Source organism: Rhodnius prolixus, unplaced genomic scaffold (assembly GCF_049639745.1).
Source record: "Rhodnius prolixus isolate KJV_2025 unplaced genomic scaffold, Rpr scaffold_32, whole genome shotgun sequence".
Lineage (NCBI taxonomy): Eukaryota > Metazoa > Arthropoda > Insecta > Hemiptera > Reduviidae > Rhodnius > Rhodnius prolixus.
The window spans coordinates 979,943-995,539 of NW_027411597.1; positions in this window are offsets into that span (position 1 = coordinate 979,943).

Below are 15,597 nucleotides of genomic sequence, written 5' to 3' on the forward strand. Positions count from 1 at the left end.
TTCCACTACCCGTGCCCCAGCTTCCTCAACCTCCTCGTCCCTCCAATGCTACCTTTGCGGGGACTCACACTGCATGTCCAAATGTACCAAATATCTAAATATGTCAGTGAGTGATAAATGTAATTTAGTAGTGGAGAAGAAATTATGTGTTAATTGTCTCTCTATTTATCACTCCGTGTCTCGATGTCCCTGCCAGTTTGTATGTGCAAAATGCCATGGAGGGCATCACACCTCCTTGCACCCCCTCCACCATCTGCCAGTTTTAGTCAGGGAAGAGCCAATGCCGCCGGTATACCTCCATTGATGTCCCTGCACACTTTTCTGCCTCCAAAGTCTAGGATCTCCTCCCAAAAAAGTCTACTCCCAGGACTTACCTGAATCCCCCTCCTTTCCCATGACGCCCCCTTCTTCCAACCAGCTCTTTTGAGTCTCATTTGCCTTTAGGCAAAGCCAGGGAGTCGGAGTCCCGATCCTCGCTGCCTTCCTCGTCAGACGAATTGCCCCCCCGTACTTCCCATAACTTTTTTTGGCCGACATCCGGCACCTTCCCCCCGACCGAATTATAGGTCCTTGGCAAGCGCGATACCCCTCCGTTGTCCACCTTTGCCTATTGTCGTCGCAGACACTGTCGTCTGTCGAGGATTGTCAGCATCTAGCGGATAAACATTTAACCGACCCAACGTTTAATGAACCAAGCCCAGTAGATGTGGTATTTCAGCCTCGGTTTTTGATCCCATCGATCTTAGTCAGATGATTCGCTCAAAGAATGGTTCCCCCCATGCTCGATTGACAACCCTTGACTGGATCATGTCTGGAGAAGCTGCCCCCCGAGAAGGGTTTGTTTTGACTCGTCCGTCCAGGACAACAGGTCCAATTCTAAGCTGTACCGGCCCTATTATAAAATTTTGTTTAAACACAAGTATGGTCATTTAGCCGCCCCTAAGGTAATCATTGATCCAGCTATCTCAGAAGACAAGCCGTTGACAGGAACCCTTCCTTGCAAGTCTTAGTCTGAACCATCTGGCCAGTTTAATAACCCAGAATTTCTATTGGAGTCAGATCAGTCGGTTCCCTCTGGCATGTCTCTACCCTCTGCTCAAATTCTTTCAAATTCCCAACAGGAAGTCATTTCTCAGCAATCTGCTCCTCCTTGGCTAGTCAGCTTCCTCCTCCTAAACCACAACGTCTAACTAGAACGCGGCGACCGCTGCAAATTCTTATCACCCCTGATTCTCAACCTCTTCCTCCTACCATAATTTCTGCGGAAGTTTTTACAATGTAACAGCTTTTCCGTACGAAAATAATTTTTACAGTATGATTGTAATTATTTCAGGATTTTGTCCGGTTTAGTTAGTGAGAGTTCGGTAAAATCGAGGAGTAAGAAAATAAGCCTTGGAAATTTAAGAGAAATGAAGAATATGTTAATGAAATTATACTTGAAGAGCACATGGTTGTGTGAAGAGGGCAGCGGAAAAAAAGACAAGCGACGCGAGCAACATATGCAATCTGGAAAAAAGTATGAGTTGTGAATTGGATGTTGTACCGTTTTGGTTGAATCCCAAAACAAATTGAAAAATAAAAAAATCACCCAGGTGGAATTTAGCCGCACAATTCCGGGGGGGAAGAATATTCCGCCAGAGAAAAATCTCTGCTTCTCGAAGGGGAGCAGGACGGAATAGCGCCTGAGTTGTGGTGACCTTCCAATAACAAAACTGAAGAGAAGTGCCGATTGATATCAAAACTAGGCCTGGGATTGATGTAAGTGAGACAATTTTGTTAAGAGTGGGACTAGTACTCGTGTTGTATTAATGACAATTTGTTTTACATAACTTTATCAACCAAGTTTACTTCTTATTTTGTTCCACTAAATTTAGCATTAAGTAGGGTTTGTTTTAATGTATTTTTTTGTAAAGAGACTTTTTGGTTTTATGAACAATAATAAGTATTTTCTTAACCCTGAATCTTTTATTTGAACCTTTCCTAGCAACAACAGCACATGTATATGGAATTTAAATATTTAGTAGAATATTAGTGTGGCTGCCTGGTTCGAGTATCGGCCTATAGGGTCGCATAACACAGGTTCGCTTACTGGGGAGCGGTTACTAGGTAGCTATTTTTTTTTTATTCTAATCTGATTTATTTATAAGCATTATTATTTTAATTTTAATTTCAATTATTATTACTTTGTTGTTATTATTCTCTCTTGGTGATTCTGTTCACTGCCCGATAATCCACACAAAAGCGGTACTTCCCATCCTTCAGCATCGCATCGAGCTCCTTATTTATGGCCTCTTGTATAAAGGGGGACACTGGGTATTATCGCTGTTTCAGTGGAGGATGATCTCCCGTGTCGATGATATCTCCGACTCCTCTTTACTTCCTTTATCTCCCCTTTCCTCCTTACCCCCATGGCGCCACTGAGCTGGCCTCCTCGAGAGCTGAAGGTGGCGTAACAATTTGGCGCCCAACGTGAGGCTTGAATAAAACAAATAATAAAAGAAATTAAGGGACCATTTTAAGATTTTCATCTCGAGCCGGAAGTAGAATTTTAGGTTCCCTAAGATGGATGTGTATAGGCTGTTGAAGGAAGAGTTGCAGTACGAATTTGAAATAAGGAACATAAACTCTGAAGGTAAGTGAATCCAAGGATATTTCTTCTGATTCCAGTTGTATTTCAAACTTAGACACTAACACGGAATTCACAATTTATGAGAAGAAGTATCTGGTGTTGAAAGGAGCGGTGGAAGAATGTGAAGAAGGGGCCGAATCTAGTGAACTGAAGCGACTTAATACGCGGCTGTTGCACATGTTCCAGCGATGTAACCGGATCTTACCGGAAGAAGGGCTGGTAGGTCAAATTTCTGAGTTAAAGAAGGCGATACAGGAGTTGAGAATCAAGCTAAAGAGTTTAACCCTGGGTACATCATCGACGGAGCAATTTCCAGTGTCAGATTATGCAGGGAGAAAAGAAGGGAATCACGATAGTATCGTAGAAGAATTGGACCAACTAGAATTAGGGAGGAACCCCCAACCTACTCGGTCAGACATCAGATGGAGTGTAACACAGGAGGCTTTGTCACCAATTACCCTTCCCGAGATGCGAGCTACCGCTTCTACCTCTAACAAGAATGACGTACCTCATGTTTCTCGACGGGTCCCGAAATTATACAAGTGGGTCCTGACGTTTTCAGGTGAGGATGGACTTTAGTCAACTTCCTGGAAGATGTTGAAGAACGAATGGTCTCAAGAAGTGTATCGCAGGAAGACGTTTTTCGGGGATTCGATGATTTGTTAACCGGCACGGCTATTGAAATCGACCCTTCGCCTAGAGACAATATTATTGTAACGAAGTTGACCTCAGGAGAGAAGAAAGGCCTAGACTGTCCTGGGAGGTGGCTGACCAAAGTCAATAACGGTCCACCACTGTGTAAACAAAAGGCCGAGCTTTACCTGACCCGGAGAAGAAAGGGCTAGATTGTTCGAGGAGTTTAGTGACCGTAGCCTATAACGGTCCACTACTGTGTAAAAGTAAGCTAAGGGAGAGGCCCCATTTGGGGTGGAGGCAGTATGTGTTTTCCCAGCCAGTGAGTGGAAGGTGGAAGTGAGACAGACGGAATTAAAGTGGGGCAATCCCAGTTGGAATGGGGTAGTCGCAGTTGAAGTGTGGTAGACAGAGTTGCAGTCAGTCATGGTTGGAGTCTCGGTTGGAGAGAGTTAGTTTGGAGAGACGGTTTGGAAGTGACAGTTCGAGAGAGAGTCAGTGTTGCGGAGTGCTTCTGAGTTAGCCAGTTAGGCGGTAAATCAGTTACTGAAGCAGAGCTTTGTTAGTGCGATTGAGTCTAGCGCAGTTCGGTGCAGTGCGGACCAGTGGTCAGTCGTGGAACAGTTTTGTGGTGTTATGTAGTGAGTAAGTAACAGTAAACTGTAGTGACTGTTGTAAATGGTAACTATAATGAATAGCATTAGTTGCTAATAAATGTTAGTGTAATTAATGTTAATGTGTTAATAAATCAAATTACTACTTATAAGTTTAGCGAGTTTTATTATTTATCAAACCCACATAAATTAAATTAACTAGTGGCAGGCACTAGTTGCAGTGGTGAAGTTTTAAGTAAAAGGAGAAAAACGTTTATATTGGTGTCAGAAGTGGGATATGATAAAACCGCTAAACGAGTAAGTGTTGATTCTATTATTTCGAGTGAATTGACGAGAAGTTTTGGAATATCGCCTTGGTAGACAGAGGAGCTCTATAAAGCAGAACATGGAAGAGTTAATAGCACTGATGAAGGAGATAAAAGAAGATCATAAGAAGTGGAAAGACGAAATGATAGAAGATATGAGAAAGTGGCGGAACGAGATGAAAACAGGCCTGACGGAATAAAAGGTGAAATAAAAAGAGAAGTAAACGAGATACCAGAAGGAATGAAGGCCGAAACAGACAAGGTCCAAGAAGCGGACAACCTCCAAGAAGAAGACGAAGGCAGCAAGGATGATGCAGGAAGCAGGTTGGACATTAGAGGTAAATGTGACCAGGATAAAGGAGGACGTAGCCTGGTGGAAGTTTGAGAAGCTGCGTGGGCAAAAGAAAGAATAGGTACGCTGGAAAACTGCAGCTGACAGAAAGAGCAAGACCAAGGTAAGAAAACCATTGTTCAACTAGCAGTGGAATGGAGCCCTGAAGCGACCAGGGAGTAACAACTTCTGGGTGAGGACACGGGTCTGTCTCAAGTGTCAGGAAGAACCGGACTGGGAAGATATTGCACCCAGCAGGCGGGACGTAGGGAGCTACAGTATCCCAGCGGAATTCGCTCGCCATTGAAGTTGGCATTTTGTCGCGAGACCGTGAAAGCGTGGACAGAAAAAGAAAAGGGAGATAAGTACTCCTGCCAGGATCGAGAAAGGAAGTACAGCTATCGGAAATTTACAGAGGTATCACCGGGAGTAACTGTGAGTGAAGAGGGCATGGGCCAAGCGGAGGCTGCGGTTCTCTTTGGTAGGCTCCATGAGGATGGTGTAAACTGGGGTAGTCGCAGCACCGAGGGAGTAACAAGGAAGGGAACCAGCCGAGAAACCAATGGCGCCCTGAGATAGGACAAGGTAGGAACTTCGTGCAGGAGGATAGTCATCGATATGGCAGGGCCTTCTCCTGATTACAGAAGAAGAATGCGCTGTAATCTGGCTGCGATGGACCACTTCAGTAAGTGGGCAGAGGCCCACGTCTTAGCAGGTCAGAACTCGTCACCGGCAGCTGCAGCATCGACGGTCTACCAGATCCACCATCGACGGCACGGTGGAGCGAATCAACAGGACCCTAGAAGGCCATCGGAGGCTTTTGGGGAGTGAAAATCAGGAGGACTGGGCTGAGTATACACGTCCCATAATGATGGCGTACGATCGGCAGCTCACGGGACCACTGGGCGAACGCTTGCAAGCTTTGTGTTTGGTAGAGTGCTTCGACTGACCGGCGACCTTCTATTTGGCAGCTTATAAGCGGAAGAAGTCTTGAGCAGCTATGCTGGGGAACGCTTAAGCTACTGCCCTGCGTGACGAAAGAGGTTTCTGTTCGGACGAACAGTTCTAAGAGGGGGCAGTGTAACGAAGTTGACCTGAGGAGAGAAGAAAGGCCTAGATTGTTCTGGGGGTTGAGCGACCAATGTCGGTAAAGGTTCACCACTGGGTAAATAAAAGGCAAAGCTTTACCTGAGCTAGAAAAGAAAACGGCTAGATTATTCAAGGAATTTAGTGACCGTAGCCTATAACGTTCCACCGCTGTGTAAAAGCCAGCTAAGAGAGCGGCCCCAGTTGTGGTGGGGGCAGTTTGTGTTTTCCCCAGCCGGTGAGTGGCAGGTGTGAGTGAGACAGACGGAATTAAAGTGCAATCAGTTGGAGTGGGGGAGTCACAGTTGAAGTGTGGCTGTCAGTCTCGGTTGGAGAGAGTTAGTTTGGAGACACGTTTTGGAAGAGACTCTTCGAGAGAGAGTCAGTGTTGCGGAGTGCTTCAGAGTTAGCCAGTTAGGCGGTTAGTCATTAGTGAGTAGAGCTTTGTTAGAGCGAGTGAGTCTAGCGCGGTTCGGCGCAGTGCGGAACAGTGGTCAGTCGTGGAACAGTTTTGTGGTGTTACGTAGTGAGTGTAAGCGCGTAGGGCTTACACCCAGATGCAGAGAGGAAAGCGAGCGTAAACGCAGTTTAAGAATCGATAAGTGCCCGAGGTTGACACCGCGACAAAGTAACGCAAATAAGATAGATGAAATACTTAAAAGAAATATAGAAAAGAGAAGGGTAAGAATGCACTTACCTTTGAGGTAGTGTAGATGAAGGTACTCAGTCTCAGCTTGATGATGAAGATGATGCTGTTGAGGGGATGGCAAAGGAAGTAAACGGAAGAAAGGGGTGTGCTTGTTTGAATGTGTATTGAGTGTGTGTGCGTGTGTTTTCAGCACAGAGATGTGTAGGGGAAGTAAGGGTCAAATAGACGGAAACAGACCAGAAGTAATCCGTAGAAGGTTTCTAGGAAGCGAAGATGGCTAGCGGTGCAAGGGAAGGCGAAGCAGGTATAGAGCCCAGAAGTGCGAGAAGCGGCCGGTGATGATGTGTTGAAGCGGAAGTGCGGTAACAGTACTTGAAGCGAACAGCTGGAGCTTGCTGGCAGAACAGTGCTGTTGAGCGGGGCAATATGCAGAACGGCGGAAGCGCACTAGATGCGTTGTAAAGCAGGTACAGAGGCACATACAATCTAGCTTGATCAGTGTCAAAGGCGTACTGAACTACAGCTGACGGAAAAAACCCCACGGTTAAGAGAGAATAGAGAAGGGGAAGGTTGAAACCATGGGAACTGAGAAATAAACAAACCACAAAAGAGCAGAAAAATAAGATATTAGCGGCGACAACAAAGGAAAAGATTAACGAAAAATAACGCGTACTACAAAAATTGTTGGAATAAGGAGAGAGAGAGAGAAACAGAAAAAAGGCGTGATGGAGAACTGTCAAATGGTACGCGGCTTAACAGTGAGTAAGTAACAGTAAACTGTTGTGACTGTTGTGAATGGTAACTGTAATGAATAGCGTCAGTTGCTAGTAAATGTTAATGTAAGTAATGTTAATGTGTTAATAAAGCAAATTACTACTTATAAGTTTAGCGAGTTTTATTATTTATCAAACCCATATAAATTAAATTAACTAGTGGCAGTCATTAGTTATAGTTAAAGTTTTAGTAAAAGGACAAAAACTTTACAGTATATTAAAACACCATCTCTGTTAATGCAGATTAACGAGTATCGTAATTTGAGATGGAAGTAAAAGAAATATTACGGGATGAACTATTTTTGTGGCTATTGTAATTAATTATTCATGTCCCGCACTATTGTAATTAATAATAGACATTCTTATGTGTTATACTGGCTGTTATATTAAAACGATTGCAAAACAGGCGTTTTTTTGGGCATTATATTTGACCGTAAAATAATAATCCTTGTTGATAAAAAATAATAATTGTTATTTATGTAAAAAGTGTTCTGAAGATTGGTGGCGTCCCACACTCTCATTTCATCCTTTATTTCTTATTGCGTCTTATTCCTGTATCCCAATTTCTCCTTCTGTCCATATCCTTGCATAGTATATTCCCCTTATTGCAATTTTCTTCAATCTGGATGAACCATAATCCTGTACCTCTTAGAACTCGTGAAGATTTAAGAATATTAATTCTGCCTTGTGCACGAGAAAACGAAACCAACAGAGGGCAATCAAGTTTTCCCTTTTGGCCCAAAGGAGAGACGTATATAGCATCGGAAGGCACATCTACCCTTAATAACTCCTTGTTGAATTTCACGATGGTCTCAGGCAACACATCGACGGAAGTACTCTTAATACCCTTAAATATTAAATTATTTCGTCTCTCTGGGATTTCTAATTCCTCCAAACGTGCTTCAACTTTTATATTCAAAGTTTTTAAAGATGATAGCTCCGATTTCAATTGCAAATTCTCCTCCCTCAGTAAACTAATTTCAATCGCCAATAAATCAATATCAGTTTTTCTACTGAGAGGGGCCAGCTTATCCTCTAAACCTTCCACCACTTCATTTCATTTGAGAGAGAAATTCAGGAGATGAAATTTTGGCCATGGTTATGGTTTCTGTTGAAGAAATCTTTTTCACACCAGGTTGCGTATCACCAGGAGAACTTCTAAGCCTTTTTAGGGTAGAAGACGGTGAATCAGACATACATTAAATTAAGGCAATGTACAGTAATTACAAATATTTTTCTACAATTATAAGTAATTTCTTCTATATGTAATTAGTGAAACCAATTGGCAATGAAATCAACAGTAATAAATCGGTTGAAAATGAAATTGATAGGTTGTAATTATTTACGTTTATTTTTACGGCTATACAGACTTATACTTTTAGAGGGGCCTTTGAGACTTAGAACTCTGTGATGCAGTTTAACGGAGCGTGACGCGTGCCGCTTATCGCTGCCAGCTGACAGATAACTTATCGGCTTATGACGTCAAATCTCTCTCCTAGTAGTACGTCAAGCAAACGTAAGCAGACATACCTGAAATGTAGCTCCAATGCGAAATTTCTACAAATTATTTTAATACTTTTCACAAAAACGCCTTGGTAGATTTTCTTAAAAAATCACTCAATTGTTCAAATCACATTAATGTCAGTATTTGCAAATTTTGAACACTGAAAAACGTCTACAACCATACAAACTCAAAAAAAAAGTGAGGACAAGAAGTACTCAGTATCACAGTTCACGAGCAAACTCTGCTTACAGGTGTATCAATATTAATCAATGCAAATAATCGATATGGTAATCGACAGGAGTTATCGATATTACAACTGCCTTCTTTATTAAGATTTTAAGTTCAAAGTTCAATTAACTTTAACTTCATGATAACAAAAAATAATAATTAAAGTTAAAAAAGCAGTTAGCTACATGTCCAGACTTTTTGGAGCATGTGCAGGCAAATTAACTATAAAATGAAAACGGGAATAATATGAGTCTTCCTATGAGACTGCAACGACGTGTTGATACAGGTTTGTATAGTTGGTAAACAGAAATAATAAGAGATATGCTAATTAGTTAAGGCTGCGACAAGTTGCGTCATAATAAGTTCTTATTTCATTTAATTTTTCAAAATATTAATAAATGCAGCGCACATGTGTTAGAGTATAATAATAATTGTATATTTCTTATAGATTGAATCGGTATTAATCAATACATATAGTCGATATTGCTTCTGCCTGCTGTATTAAGGACTCATACAATTGGCTGGTGGTTGCGCATGCACAGATGATTATTTTAGCAGTGTAAATCATTTTCTTATTTATAAAACAGCTGTTGGCAATATATAAATTAACAGATATAACAAAAGCTGTGGAAGGGGCTTGTTACAGAGACTTGTCCAGAGAGGTAATCATTTAGAAAAAGGATGCAATTCTATTGGCTAGTTAGAATGTGACGTAATGTGATGTGGTGGGGGGATAATGCTAGAAGCTAGCTAGTATGGCAGTCCAAGTGTTAGTTCGCGTTTAGTTTTCAATGAGTATAGGTCGCGTCATTAGCAACGGAAGCTGACCAGGTGGAGGGGGTAAGTAAAGAATTTTTTATTACATAAATTGAGGTTAGCCATTATTATTTAAGTTAAATATTTTTTGTGATGGTGGGGGTAATTTAAATTTTAAAAACATTTTTTGGTGAGGGGGTTAGATTTAATAAAAATAATTCCAAGTTAAAACAAGAGAACAGCTAGAGAAGCGTGACTACCACTGTGGCCAACTGATAAAGATGACTTAACATCCAACATGAAGGTCGTAGGATCGAATCCCATGTAAGAAATAAAAAAGTACCCCTTCCATCGGTGGGCGATGGGATGGAGGTTAAAATAGAAGAGATCGTTCATAACTAGAGTTAGCGAGATTACCACTGTGGCCGACTGGTGAAGATGACGTGTCTACCAGTACGAAGGTTGTAGGATCGAATCCCAGATAAGAAATTTAAAAAATCACCCTCCTGTCTATCAATGGGCGAGAGGGGTGGAGGAATGTTTCATTAGCTAGTACCATCTTGTGGTCATCAGCTGGTATGAGGTCTGCCATCTAGTAATTTAAACTAAACCTTAATAGAACAAAAAAATTGAAGCAGTGAGGCTACCACTGTGGCTAAGCCGTTATGATAACGTGACACCCAGCACGAAGGTTGCAGAAATTAATGCCATGTTAGAAAAAAAAATATATAAAAAATACCCCTGTTCGATCCTCGAAAGTATGTTCGCCTAATGTTTAGTCATCTTTTCTTAGTCTGATAAAGTTTATTGTTTGAATTATATTTCTATCATTAAGTTACTTATATGTCTTGTCTAATTTTTGTTGTCTATTTTAAACTACTATTTAGTTGTCATTAGTCTATATATATATATGTTATGTCCTTAGTCTAGGGAAACTTTACTAGTTTTTTTTATTTTTTAATTTTATTGTACCTAAATCAAATTTCAGTCTGTGAGTGTCAAACCCCATTTGTCCGCCGTAGCCCACTTCACCTGAAGTCCCATTAACCTCCCATTAACAAAGTACTTTGCCCCCTTTCTCCAGCCCCTGATAAAGCCCAGTCCCCTTAGTCAGTCAGTCGGTAGTTCCCCATTGCCATTCCCTTAGTCAGTCAAAATTCGTAATGTTTCGGTATCAAGTCACTGTGCAACTCTTATATGAGCCAACTTCCAGACAGAAGAGCCAAGCTTCACTATTCTTTATCAGTATCAGCTTTGACTATACTAGCACTTACAACGTCAAGATTGCGCCCTTGCGGTTTGTCAGGTACAAGAGTTGTCTCGCCCTTACACATCAGGAGCACCAGCAGTCCAGTCAGCAAGCTGCTCCTGCCCCCAACTCAGTGGGTGGAACTCTGGCGAGTCACTACGGGGGAGGATGTTCGATCCTCGAAGGATGTTAGGCCCCTTGCTTAAAATTTGTCTGTTGGCGCTAACAGCGCATCATTTCGCAGTTGGCAAAACTTCGGTTGAGGAAGGAGAGGGGACCGCAGAGAGTGTGGAAAGCTCTGTTGCCAGTTGCCCTTGGGTGTCTCAAGAGAGTAGGGGGTTAATGTCTAATTTTGTCTGTGTGTCCGCCATTGTCAGGTTTTTAGCGTCGGTCTAGCTGGAACAGTTTTCGCCAGGGACTTGACAACCCCTTAGCCTCCCGGTTGAACGATGTACTTTCGTTTTCTTTTGATGTCTCGTGAGAGTTACAATAAGTCTAATTTTAAAGTCAGAAAACCTATAAGTCTAACTAGTTTTATGTATTTGGGTCATGATCCGTTTTGTGAGTTCAAAATTGTAAAATAAAATTTTATTGTATTTGTCTAAATCGGTTAAGGTATTCTGAGTGTCGGTGACGACCCCCACTCTTTCCTTTTTTTATTTTGTTATTTTATTTTATTTGTCCCATTCCAAAGCTTTTTTGAGGAAGGAGAGGGGACCCTTCTTATCAGTGGTAGCGTGGAGGGGGAGGTTAAAATAGAATAGAAATAAAATAGAACGTTCATAACTATAGCTAGTTATTAAATTTAACAAAATTTGTAAATGAAATGTGTCTCGCGTGAACTTTCCTGTTGCACCAATGATCCGGTTTTGAATTTTAAACCCCTAATTAAAGCCAAATTTTATGCATTTATTTTACGTATACACTATGAAGCTGTTTTCCGCCCACTAATGTTAAATACCAAGTTAGATTATATTATATGTAAATTACAATATTTTTATTGTAATGATACCTTATCAACTAAAATATCATCTAACCACGCTAATCTCCTTAAAGCACATTGAATAAATATAGGTTTAAACATCCTTATTTTACTACACATTTTCAGTATCTTTTCTAAATTAGAAATTGTTGCATAATTTGGAAATTTATCACTGAATTCTAAAAAAATAAGTTTTTCTGATTACCAATTTATTTATAAAAATAAAATCGTTCTTGCGCAATAAACATACTCGTATTACTCGTAAAACTGTTTGGTCCTTGCCACTAAAGTACTCACTTGACATTGAGACGTCATTATTAATATTAATAATAATAGTCTTTATTAGATATAAGACTGCTCCTGGTCAACGACCATCAAGGCAGTCGGTCATCTCATGCATTGCATAGATTAAATAAATAGCTTTGATATATTGCTGATAAGATACTAAAACAATACAATAATATAGAGATAAACAATATAAATGGAAATTAATGCAAAACGAATAAATAAAACTCCAAATCAGTTCTATTAAACTTATTTAATAAACTATTTAAAGGCGAAAAATAAGGCATTTGTCGAGAGGATGACCTCCGAAAAGGAAAGAAAAATCATATCCCGGTTTTTGATCTTTGAACATTTAACATCATACATACATAAAATAGCTAAATAAAATAGCCCAGGAGGATCGGGATTTCATGCAGGCAAAAGGCAAGTAATCCTCGACAACTTCAACCGCTGGGCCCAGCAGCGAAAAGTCCCAGGTAGGAAGGGGAATCTCCAAAACAGTGGCAGCCGGCAAAGAAGACTAAGGCCAAGGCTGGGGAGCAATCCTACAGCGAGGCCTTCTCCTTTGTCAAAGTTGCCATTGTGCAGGAGGGCATCCAGAGACTCAGCTGGCGCCGGAAAGGCCATCCAGTATGCCGTGCTGAGTGAATATGATAAAATACCGAAAGGCACCATGCTGGTGCGACTGGTCAAATTTATGTACAAGCCCGGTTTTATAATGGTCACCTGCTCGGACCAGTTAGTGCAGAGTGGCTTAGGGACATTGTCCCAAAGCTTAGACCGTGGGAGGGGTCTAAGCTACTACCACTTCTCGGAGTTGACATACCAAGGCCTGAAACCGCGACCGTATTCATCCCCGATGAATTGGGAAATAAACTAGAAGCCGAAGTGGTGCTCAATAGCTTGGAGGTGGGCAACGAAAAGTTGCTCACGGGCAACTGGAGAGTGTGGGGCTGTGAGCCTGTGGAGGGCGGCCGGGTTTGGACGTTTTTCATGGACAGGTCCTCACTCGAAGAGCTGAGGAGGCTTAATATGTCCCCCTTTTTTGGCTGGAGACATGTAAGGTTTAGAGCAGTCTATTAAGATCAAAGGCCCGGAAGAGGCAAAGACATCAGAGGATGAGGAAGGGTTGATGTCGGAAGCCACTGGCCCCGTTGTGCCAAAGGGACGGAGTGGCTTGGAGGGAGAAATGGAGACCCTCCAAACAGCTCTGTCAGAATTGCTCATTAGTAAGGGTAATTAGAGGATGGTGTGGGGAGAAGGAGCCTTCCATGGGCGGCCTCCCGGGTGGATGCGGAGTCTTGCCCCAGAGGCACCTATCTATCTTTGATTTTGCTCTCTTAAACAATCAGTTCTATTTAACTTATTTAATAACAATTTAAAATAAAAACAGTAAATATTAGAAAAAGTGTTCGTGACAAAACTGTAAATATTGGAAAAAGTGATTGTGAATTAAAAAAAAAAGATTTTTTTCCTTTCATTTTCTCTCTTTATTTTTAACGGTGAGTGAGTATGTCTGCAGATAGTGGGGGCCAAGGGCCTCCAGAAAATCAGAAGATAGCTACAGGTAAGTCAGAAATTATGAATTGTAATTCATAACAGAAAATTCAAACTCCCAACTAACAACTAACAATACGCTGACTGACATTAATAACATTAACCAACACGTTGAAATAGAAGAGGATTCTCTAACACCAAAAATTAACCCAAATAAACGACCAGCTGATTCTAATAATAATGGTTCAAGGAAAGTGCATATTTATGAAAATAAATTTTCGTTAAACCAAAATAATACAACAATAAAGAACGATTATATGAACAAAGCCTTAAATAATAGATATAAAATGAACGACAAAGGGCCTTATGTAGTGAACCTAGAAGACAACCGCGGAAATCTGGGGAAAGTGCATAGAATGGCACTAGGAAAGTGGCTATTGAAATCGACCCTTCGCCTAGAGACAATATTATTGTAACGAAGTTGACCTCAGGAGAGAAGAAAGGCCTAGACTGTCCTGGGAGGTGGCTGACCAAAGTCAATAACGGTCCACCACTGTGTAAACAAAAGGCCGGGTTTTACCTGACCCGGAGAAGAAAGGGCTAGGTTGTTCGAGGAGTTTAGTGACCGTAGCCTATAACGGTCCACCACTGTGTAAAAGTAAGCTAAGGGAGAGGCCCCATTAGGGGTGGAGGCAATATGTGTTTTCCCACCAGTGAGTGGCAGGTGGGAGTGAGACAGACGGAATTAAAGTGGGGCAGTCCCAGTTGGAGTGGGGGAGTTGCAGTTGAAGTGTGGCAGACAGAGTTGCAGTCAGTCACGGTTGGAGTCTCAGTTGGAGAGAGTTAGTTTGGAGAGACGGTTTGGAAGTGACAGTTCGAGAGAGAGTCATGTTGCGGAGTGCTTCAAAGTTAGCCAGTTAGGCGTTTAGTCAGTTAGTGAGTAGAGTTTCGTTAAAGCGGTTGAGCCTAGCGCAATTCGGTGCAGTGCGGACCAGTGGTCAATCGTGGAACAGTTTTGTGGTGTTACGTAGTGAGTAAGTAGCAGTAAACTGTTGTGACTGCTGTAATTACTACTACTACTGGCGCTACAGCCCATTACTGAGCCTTGGCCTCCTCAATCCGCTTCCGCCAGTCACTCCTATCCATTGCAGCAACCTTCCAATTCCTCACTCCAAGCAGGTCTCTGGCATCCACGCTTACCCCATCATTCCAACTCAATTTAGGCCTGCCCACTCTTCTGATCCTATATACTTCTTCTTGCAGAAGCCGTTTGGGTGTTTTCAAATCAGACATCCTTGCCACATGGCCTGCCCATCTGAGCCTGCCAAGCCTAATTATCTTTTCGATGTCTGCTTCCTGGAATAGATGCTGCAATTCCCGATTCTTCCTTCTTCTCCAAATCGCGCCCTCTTTAATAAGGCCAAAAATTCGTCGAAGAACTTTTCTCTCGAAAACTTGCAGCATCCCCTATCTTTTTTTGAAATCACCCAATCTTCGGAGCCATATGTTAACACAGGACGAATCAGGGTCTTATAGAGAAGCACTTTTGTATTTTTTGGTATTAAGTTGCTTCTCATATGCTTATTCAATCCATAATAGCATCTATTGGCCAACATTCTCCTTCTTTTTATTTCTAGGGATACATCGTTATCCCTAGAGATTAAGGTTCCGTGGTATATGAATGAATCAACTTGTTCAATCATATAATTGCCAAGTGTTACGTGCGCGGGATGATCTGCAGGTCCTTCGGCTCTTAAAAATTTGGTCTTGGCAGCATTTATTTGTAGTCCCACTTTTCCAATCACTCTATCCAGATTAAGGAAGGCCCTTTCCATATCTTGGAAGGATCTTCCAATTATGTCCACGTCAACTGCGTAGGCTAAAACCTGGACAGACTTGTGGAATATACTGCCGGATAGCGGGATTTCTGCCTCACGCATTACATATTCCAAAATAAGATTAAACAGTAGGCAGGATAGAGCATCTCCTTGCCTTAGACCTTTAGTGCTGTTAAATTCCGATGAAAGACACCCTTTAATACGCACTGCGCACACAGTGTCTTTCATTGTCATCTTA